The sequence below is a fragment of the Mugil cephalus genome, chromosome 9 (genome assembly GCF_022458985.1).
Source record: "Mugil cephalus isolate CIBA_MC_2020 chromosome 9, CIBA_Mcephalus_1.1, whole genome shotgun sequence".
In the NCBI taxonomy this organism is placed as follows: Eukaryota; Metazoa; Chordata; class Actinopteri; order Mugiliformes; family Mugilidae; genus Mugil; species Mugil cephalus.
In genome coordinates, this window is record NC_061778.1 from 22,122,751 (window position 1) to 22,132,750 (window position 10,000).

General features: G+C 39.8%; 1 long non-coding RNA gene across 1 annotated transcript in view; it reads right to left on the reverse strand.

Annotated features, from left to right (window-relative positions):
* The window catches only part of LOC125013988, a 28,705-nt gene extending 18,904 nt beyond the window's left edge, over window positions 1–9,801 (reverse strand). Inside the window, exon 1 of the long non-coding RNA XR_007113424.1 lies at window positions 9,750–9,801. This is a non-coding gene — a long non-coding RNA (uncharacterized LOC125013988). The remainder of the gene's footprint in view (window positions 1–9,749) is intronic.
* Window positions 9,802–10,000: the final 199 nt, after the last annotated feature.

Below are 10,000 nucleotides of genomic sequence, written 5' to 3' on the forward strand. Positions count from 1 at the left end.
AATTCCCAAAAGAGAAACACCTACAATAAAGCATTTTGATTTAGATCCACCAACACTTTGAAGAAAAAGTGGGGGGAAACGTGGGGGGTTTCTGGGGTTTTTCACCTGGGGGAACCTAAATTCTTCTTTACCAGATCAATGACTTTTTGGGGGTTCCCCCCACCTCTCCATCAGTAAAGACAAACAGCTGGGAAGGAGAGTTTACACACACAAGTTACATAAGGCCCACACCCAAAAAACATACAGCATTTTTCTAAGATCTTTGTAACTTCTTTCAAATTGTTTTTGGGGCTCGAAAATGCATTGAGGTTAAAACATTTTTAATACTTTAAGGTTGGGGTTTTTGGGTTTTATGAACGTTGGTGAGAGGGTTTTCGAATAAGATTACTGATTAGGGAAGACAAGGAAAAGATAGAAACACGATTTGCATGCGTAGTCTTCCCTTGTCTCGGCTGACGGGGAATACAGGGTTCCCCTGAAAGATATTTGAAGCGGCCTCAGTATCTCTGCCCCCCCAAGTTTAGCCTCCAAATTTTCCCTAAATCTTTCTTCAGAGCCTCCTCCATGGTCTTCTGGTTGTACTCCACACTCTGACTGTCATCACACAAATGAGACGAGGAGAGAGGAGGAAAGACGAGACGAGACAATCAGATATCAGATGTACCCTTATGCCATTCAAACAGACATACGAGGACTAGAATACCCTCAGCCTTGACTTGCAGCATGGGGGATCCCAACAGGCCTGTAACCCACAACTTTTAAACGGGCTGTTTTCCCTTTACTGTACTTTAGACCAATATGGTCCATATGAACAATGTGAGACAATCATATTAATAAAACACAGAAACAAGTATAAGAAACCCAAAGGCTAAAAAAGGGTCCCCCCAAAAAGGCCCGAGATGAGGGGGACGCCTACAGCAGGAGAAAAAACATTGCCATCCCCTATGTGGCTGGTGTATCGGAGAAACTGAGGAGAACTTTCAAAAATCACCGCATTCCAGTTTATTTCAAACCCAGCAATACTCTTAGACAGAAAGTTGTCCACCCCAAAGACAAAACACCCAGGTAAAAACAAAGTAATGTAGTGTATGCTGTTCAGTGCGGGTGAGGAATTTTACAGACTTGTACTTTGGGGGGAAACCAAAAAACCTGTCAAGTTTTTTGAGTCCCGGTTAAAGCAACAGCCTAAGGAAAACAGTGTTTAACCCAGAACTTAAATTTTGAAAATTTTTTGAAGAATGAATTGATGTTTTTAAAGGGGATTTTGAATCATTGAAATTTATTCTCATTGAGTGTATATCAAAACACAAAAGGGTTAAGTTTTAATAATAGTTGAAGAAATGTAACTAATGTTTGTGAAATCGGGAAAGCAGAAGGGAGTAAAACAGATACAGCTTCAGGCACGGATTTAAAAAGGGGGAAACAGAAAAAGTGGGCCTAAGACAACCCAAACACAAGTGGGGAATAAAGAAAATAACAAATGTCTGAGTTTTAAAATTAAAAAAGTAAAAGAGTGTAAGACCCCTTATTGGAAAAAGGGTGATGGTGGGGATGGCCCGCCTTGATGTTGTGTTAGACAGAAAATTGTTTTAAAAATTTAAGAGAAATAAAAAAAGTAAGTGTTTTACGGGAATTTAAACCTTGGACAGGGAAACGGGTTTTTGCATGGGGAACTGAGCCAACTCCCTGCAGGGGATTTTTTTGGCTTTAAAAGTTCGTCTGCATTCCACCGCCCAGTAACGAAAAATTGGGATATCTTTAAAACTTTTTGGGGTTTTCTATTTTTTGGACTTTGTAGGGAAAGTCAAGGGAGCCCTATTGGATTACAACTGCAAAGGGTATTCTAAGGGTTTTTCCCAAAAGGGAAACAAAAACATAGTTCATAGGGATTTCCCCCAATTTCACCAACTCCACTGCGGAAAGTAAAAGAACGGGTTTTGGGGGGGTCCATCGACCAGGCCCGGCCCACTGCCCTTTTTCCCCTTCCATAAAAAAAATTTTTGGACAGATTTGGACATTTCTATAGCCCTACTCCATTCATCCAGCTCATAAGTAATTCTTTTTTATCAATATTTTCATATTATGTTATGAAAAAGATTAGGGTTTGTTTTTGACGGGTATTTAAATTTCATTTTTTTTTTTGTTTTTTTTTTTTTAAATTGTTTTTGATTTTTTTGATTTATGATTACTTTTAAAGACAAATCCCTGTTTTGGTTTTGATTGATTTTTGACCCTGTTGCTTTGCAAAAGGGTTTAACCCCTGCAAAAAAAAAATTTGACTCTAAAAGTCAGAAGTTTTTTTGTTGATAATTTTTTTTCCCCTTTTTTTTTTGGTTCCCCAAATAGCCTCATGACAGTAAAACTATGGGCCAATTTTTAAACGAAACCCTCCCGACCCTAGCTCTTTTTGGGGCACATTTTCCCAACCCAAAATTAAAAAAAACAATTTTATGTCCCAAAAGGGTTTTCTCCCTGGGCCTTTAATTATAACCGGGCATGTACCAAGTGCAAAACCCCCATTAGGGGTAAGCCCCCCACAACTAAAGGGACCCCAACCCTTGGACACAGCTGGGGGAAACCTCCCTGACGGCATTTCCGGGGGACAGGGGAACCCGGGGAAACCCGTCGGGGTTTTAAAAGGTGGTCAAACCAGGCGAGTTCCCCCACCAACAGCTTGAGAAAGGGCTATCATTGAATTCAGTTTGGGAAATCCCCTTCCTGCTAAAAATTAAGCTGTAACCCTGTATAAATGGAGAAGCTGATTTACCTGTACCTGTGGGATCTAACACAACCCATCCACAAACGCATGGACACTCCTTTGAAGATACCAACATCAAAGTCCTGGCCACAGAGGACAGATGGTTTGAGAGAGGAGTAAAGGAAGCCATCTATGTTAAAGTGGAAAAACCTTCTCTAAACAAAGGAGGTGGACTGAGATTTAATCTGACATCTATTTACAATTCAGTCTTGATTTATGTCCCCAAGATGGTTTAAAACGCCATTAAAGGCCCTTTGGGAGACGGGAGGCCCCCCACTGACATAGCATCGTTAGAGAAACCATTCTTTGGGGTAAGAGCCAAAGGAAAACCCCCCAGCCCCCCCCCCTCTTAATGACAGGTAAGTACCCAGCCATTAAAAATAAAATAGTGGCACCAGTTCCTGGTTTAAGCAAGTTTTTGATGGGTTTTCCCCCCAAAGATTTTTCCTTTTTTAAACCTAAACCCTTCCCCACAAGTCTCTCAAGAACTGAAGAAGCTACTTGGATGAGTGGCGAAACGTCTTCAAGAAATTCTACAAGTCCAGCTGACCTTATTCAGTGCCTTTAGGGATTACCATGACCTGGATGACTGAGAACCTTCACAGACATATAGTCACCACAATGAGTCAGTATACAGGGATGAAGGATGAAAGACCCATGGCAGGATGCTCAGACAACAACTTACTGTTGAACATCTCCAAAACCAAAGAGATGATGACTTTTGGAGGAAGAGGGGGGAACCTGTTCCTCTTCACATTAAAAGAGACATTGTGAAGAGTCAGTGACTCAGGGTACATACAGAGGAAAACTTGTTTATTTTTTTTCATTAGCTTTTTAAAGACCTTCTCAAAATTTTTTCAATCCCTTTCACCCCCAAATGAACCATTTACATCAGTGATAATTTTTAAATTTAAACCATTTTTTATTTTACGAAAAGTCAATAGACCATTTCATCCCAAAAAAAATTCAAATAGCCTAGGAGAATAAATCAAAGGCAAAGTTTGAACACATGTTTAGTGTATAAATTCATACTGGTTTAATGTATATACAAAAGTTTTGTCAGTAGGGCAGTCAATTATTCCACCGATTTAGTGAGTAATCGGATACGATTTTGCTTTGTTGAAAAGCAAAACAAACACAGAAGAAAAAAGGCTTTCTTAAGATTAACAACTACCTGCTCCCCTTGTTAAAAATCACATTTTATTGCACTATGAGTGCTTAAAATGTACAGAAATGTGAAATCTTTTTTTTTTAATGAATAAAATAAAAGCCCTAGTCAGACAGGTTTGGTCATGACATGCTCATAGCTGTTGCTTCGGGGTGAAAGCAAACCGGTGAAAAAATTTAAACACTACATGTGGTAGCACAACCTGTTCAACGCTTTTTGTATTAATTTAATTCCAATGTACTGTGGGAAGGACAAAAAAACCCATTCCCCTGGTTCTGTTTGGTGGTCCACTTAATACCCCCGAAAAGATTGGCCCCTAATGGACCAAAAAACATAAAATGACGGGACTTACGGAAGATGGTTTTCATACCCTGGACCCAAAAAACTGAAAAAATTTTTAAATAGCACCCAGGGTAAGCTCTTCAACAGAAGCACAGAGTGCCCCTTAAAAGGGGAAAGATAGAAAAGCCCAGTGAAGACCATTTCAAAGGGGAAACCCACTACAAAGACTTAAGAAATAACAGAAAAAATACCCTGGCACTCCTAATGCGATGTGAACCCCATACTCCCTGATCGATCCATAAGAACACAAACTCTCCACATGAGGCGCCCTGGGGACATCACAGACTGGGGGAACTCCGGGTACAGGCTCACCACACCACGGGTTCCCCCTTTAAAAAGATCCTAAAAACATGAAGATGCACATTTTGTCATTTGAAACCAAGGTAACCCCTTTTTCCAACAGTCCCCGGTCCATTTTTGGTGCAATATGCAGGGAGAAGGGACTTAAAGGTCTGATTAATTTCATTTTAAGGCACCCGGGCCCTTCTGGGATTGATTTTTGTTTGGCACAAAATGTTGGCGCCCCGTTTTTTTCATCCCGGCCCCAAATTTTTACAACTTTTAAAAAAATTTTTTAAAAAGGTCTTATAAACTCCTTAAAGCTATTTTAAAATGTGAATTTATTAGCATTTTTATTTGCTTTTTATCAACACCAAAAAACGGCTGACAGAAAGAAAGAGCGGGCCGGGGTATCAGCATTCAGTAGCTAAAATTTGGATACATCGCGCAACTTCGCCCCCCACCCTGCCCCCCCAAAATTTCCCCCAAAAGGAAAACAAACAAGAAAATTGCCAACCTTAAAGAAGACATCCACAAACAAGTTCGTATGGACTCTGATGAGCACTTTGCTGGACGTATACAAGAGAAACTGTAACAAAGTATCAGTCTCAGCACACTAGTATCGATATGATACCAATAATGCCCTTGGTATCAGTACTATCACTATTTAGATCAATACACCCAGCCCTACTGGATACCTGTTCCTCAGGAACCCATGAGATTGAGTGTGGGGTTCCACAGGGGTAAATTCTGGGGCCCAACTTTTTTTAAACCTATAAAACTTCTCCGGGGGGAAAGGAGGCAAAAGCATTCCACTTCCATATTTAAATTTTTGATAATACGCGGGCCTGTTCATCACTGTGTCCCCTGATAAACGGGGGGGCCCGATTGATGTTTTTTTTGAACTTAGAAAAAGCACCCAAAACAGATGAAAAAAGGGGAAATTTTTTTCCTTTTTTTTTTTTTTTTTTTTTTTTGCCAGCTCAAACCCAGGACAAAAAAAAGGGGGTTTTGGGCCCATTGGCCTAAATCCCAAAGAAAGAGAAATTTTTACCAAAAAACTCCGGGTTTTTTAAGGCACACAACTGTAAAAAAAATCGGGAAAAGATTTTTGGGACTATTTAGTTTTATTCCACATATCAAAAACATAACAAAGAAAGGTTTTCACCATCTTAAGAATATAGCCAGAGTCTGTCCGTTTCTCTCCCCGGGCTAACATGGGATCCCCCCCTTGGTTTTTAAACTCCTTTCACCCTGGATTACTGTAATGCTCTGCTCTCTGGTTTCCCCCCAAAAAAAAATTTCCAACTTAAAATTTTTTTAAAAATTTTTAAAAAAGGGCCTAAAGGGATTGGGCCATCACACTTGCTGGAAAAACTTTTACCATATAAAACCCTCAAAAACCCCTGGGGTTTTCCCCCCAGCCCCGGCCCCTTTTAACAATATAAACAATTTTAAACCCTAAGACAGACAGGGAGGCGCCATTCATTTTATTATGGTCCTGACTGTGGAACAGCTCCCAGGGGAAACCTCGGGCTGCAGAGACTTTTGATCCCTTCAAAAAAGATCTCAAGCCCAAACTTTTAAAATCAACTGTTACATGTTTTTAATTGTTTTTTAACTCTTTTTTAAATTACTTTAAATTTTTTCCTGATTCTTTTTTACCTTGATTTTTTTTTAAAGTCCTTAGTGTTTTAAAATGGGGCTTTTTTTTAACATGGTTCATTTATTTACTTTCATATCGTATTTTTACTGAGTAAAGGGTGTTTTAACTTATTTATTTTTATTCATTTATTTATCTATCTATTTATTTTCATTTCTAACCATTTTAGTCTTTTAGTTCTCCAGTATTTCCTCTAGGGGTCAGCCACGCTTGGGGTTTTTTCCCTGACTGCCCCATGGGGGTGTCCGCCCATTTTGGGTCCCTTTTGGCCGGGTGGTTGTACACTCCGCACTTAGGTGTGGGGCCCACCCCCCCCCCCCCAATCTCTGTGGTGGCACCCCGTCCTTATACAGAGAGGGTGGGGCTTCTTGACTTTGTTTCTTCTTGTAATGTTTTATGTTATTTAAATGTGTGGTAAAACCACTTTGTGTTGCTTTTCGTAGGAAAGGGGGGGAAAGGGCTATTATAAAAATACAGTTTGATGGTGATAATGATGACACAAACTCATCATCATTAGGAACATTGTGTTTGTAAACTAATAACTTGACCAACTTGTACTCACCGGGCCCTTGCAGGGCCTGTCCTGCCTCCACCAAAAGAAATTTGGGCCCTGAGGGGTGTTTTTTGTAAAAAATTCAACATTTTAAAACATCCTGTAAAAACTTGTGCCCCTCACCCAAACTTGATTTTACATTTCAAGAACACAAATATAAATGAAGCTGGGACAATCACCACAACCCCAAGCAGACAAAATTGTCACTCTACCTACAGGGGCCTTTGGGTTTGACCCCAGTGTCGGGGTTCCCTGGGAAAAGACCCCCAAGGAAAAAGCGGGACCACTTAGAGTTTGGGAACGAGGAAGGACAGTCGGAGAAAAAAGCCCAGACTGTAGGACACCAAGAGGCGGGGAAAAGGGGTTTCACCGGGACACGGGCTCCTCCACTATTGTCCTTCTTTGAACATTTTTCCAAATGTGAAAGAGAAAGGAATTATTTTTATTTTAACTAATTTTAATTTGGGTTCTTTTGAAAATGATGGGTTTCCCCACAACTTTTTTAAGACAAATTTAAACTTAAAGCGAATTCTTTAAAAAACACTGACTAAAAAGAAAATCTAATCTTTTTTGCATAAAAACGTCAGCTTGTACGGGTGGGGTGAACACTGAGCTACAGTTAAGATTTCCCTGGAAAAAACTTTGGGGCCCCTTTGCCCCTACCTTAAAGGTTGGTACCCGTGGGTTGAGCACAGAAAGGCGAAAAAACCCCCTTCAGTCCATCATCACCGACACCACTCAGTGACATACTCCAGCCTGTTTGGGGGGCGCTCCCCTCCCTGGAGGAAGACACCCTTTACACTCATAGAAAAATATATCGGGAAACTCTGCTCACTCCCCCCTCCAACAGGAAAGGGGCCTCTCCCCAAGCTCAGTGCTTTCATCAAAAAACCCCTCACGAGGCCTGATGAGTACAGGAACCCCCATGCAGGAAGCCCCCAACTGTGTTTACTTTTTTCTAATTCACCCCCTTTAAACACACAGTAAATCTTTCTGCCCACTCACCCCCTTTTTTTCCCCCTTCACCTCAGCTACAATCTGTGTCTGTCCAATTTTGCACTAAAAATGCCCGACAGAAAGCATCTCCGGGGCAGGGGAAAAAACAAAAAAAAACCTCTAGGGGTTTGTCCCCTTTTTTCTCCGTAAGGAGAGGGGAGACCACTGTAGCCACATGACCCTTTTCCCTCCACCTCCACCCAATTTTTTTTCAGAGGAACTGAAAACAGAAACACAAAGATTTAATAAAACTAGGGTGAGCGAGTAAAGCATTATCTGCATTTTAAATTTCTGTACTCGAGCAGCTTTTAAAAACCGGGAAGGGGGGAAAAAGTTTTGTTAAAAAGGGCGGGTTTTAAAACCAGTATCAAAAATTTGGGGTTTTTGACTTTAAAAAGGAAAAACAAACTATTTACAGAACAATTTTTTACAAAAATGTTAAAACACATGCTTTTCCCAAATTTAATTAAGTTATTATTATTATTATTTTTTTTTTTTTCCCTACCCACACCAGGTGTTGAGTGTGGGGAAAAAGGGGAGGGTTGCCATCAACACATGTGAAATTGTGGTCGGGGAGGGGCTGGCGCATTCCCCTTCCAGAATTCAGACACATTTCAGAAAACCCAAAATGAGGATTTTCATTAAACCCCAACACAGATATTGACCCCGTATTACTCGTATAATATTCTCCCTGGGCAAAAAGTGCTCGATCCTGGGGGATCCCCCGTTTAAAGCCGTTTATCCGGCTCAACTCAATTAAAAAACATACGGGATTTTTGGGAAAAGGGGAAATCACACTCATAATTGCCCTTCTGTCAGAATTTTTTCAGTTCTGGCCCCCTTGAGAAAGTAGGGAAACAAAAAAGCAAAATAGTTAAACCCCGACTGTGTCAAAAAATGTGAAGACAAATTTTTAAATTATGGGGTCTCAAGCAAAATTTTTTAAGCATCAACAAGCTAAAACAAAATTTTCCCAACAAACTGTTTCCCTGTTGGATAATAACCCCCTTATCCAGTCAAATAAATTTCCCCCCAAAAGCCATCCCGGTGTCATTTCTAAAAATTTTACAGTTTTTTTGCCCCTTTTGAATTTGGTTTTCTTCAACTAACTGATTCGCGCCTTTTAAATGTTGCCTGTTGGGGATCATAATCCAAAACTGACTCTTCATGAGTTTTTGGGTTTTTCTATGAATTTCCCCCCAACGGTTTTTGGAAAAAGGGGCTTTTCTGGGGATTTTAAAAGGAGAAAGGGGAAAAGTAAGGGGATACGGGGCCTAAAAGGGGAAAAAGGTGTTTCCCCCGGGGGGGTTTTTTGCCCCAAGAAAATTTGCAAATTTTTCCATTTTTTTTGGAAATTAACCATTTGAATTGGTAGGTCCCCGATGTATTTTAAAAGGTCTGAAATCCTTCAATCACTCAAATTTCCCCCTGTCCAACCATGTTTTTAAATTTTTATTCATTCAGACTGATCACTTGTTTTACATTTTGAAAGTCATTTCCAGCCCAAAAATAATTTTGTTTCATAAAGCAAAAAAAAATCATTTTAAAACCCTTTGGGAAACCCCCCAATATTAATAACATTTAGTATAAAAAGTTTAGGGCCCAGCACTGACCCCTGGGGGACGCCACAAGGAATGTTCAAACATGATGAACAAGCGTCACACAATTTCACAAACTGCTTCCTGTTGCATGAGTAACCCCTTATCCAGTCAAATGATTGACATGTGTATGTGTGTCGGGGAGGACGCGGCACAGCACCTATCACAGAACGCAGACACAGTCAGATAACCAATGAGGATTTTCATTCAATCCAAGCACAGATATTGCTCAACTCTATTAGATAATGTGAAGACTGATTTTATTATGTGTCTCAATGCAGAATTTATTAAATTTCTTTGGGAAAAAGAAGATTTTTGTGTAAGAAAAATGTTTCAGAAAATACAACACATTTTTTCAGTTTGTTTTTTTTTACTCCTTTTGTTACGAATACCTGGTTTATTCTGGGAAGTCAGCAGACCCCAAAAGCGTTCTCCTTGTCTGGTTAAAAAAGGGTTTTGAATCTGTTACCCAAATTCTCCCGGTTTTTGACACATTTTCTGTTAAAAAATTTTTAAAAAAGATTTAAAGAGGAAATTCAAATTTTTTATTCACATTTAAAAAGAGTCAAACACCAAAACCGACAAGTAAGAAAAAATAAGGGGGTTTTTACCCAATTAATTGTCCTATACAATAATTTTGGGT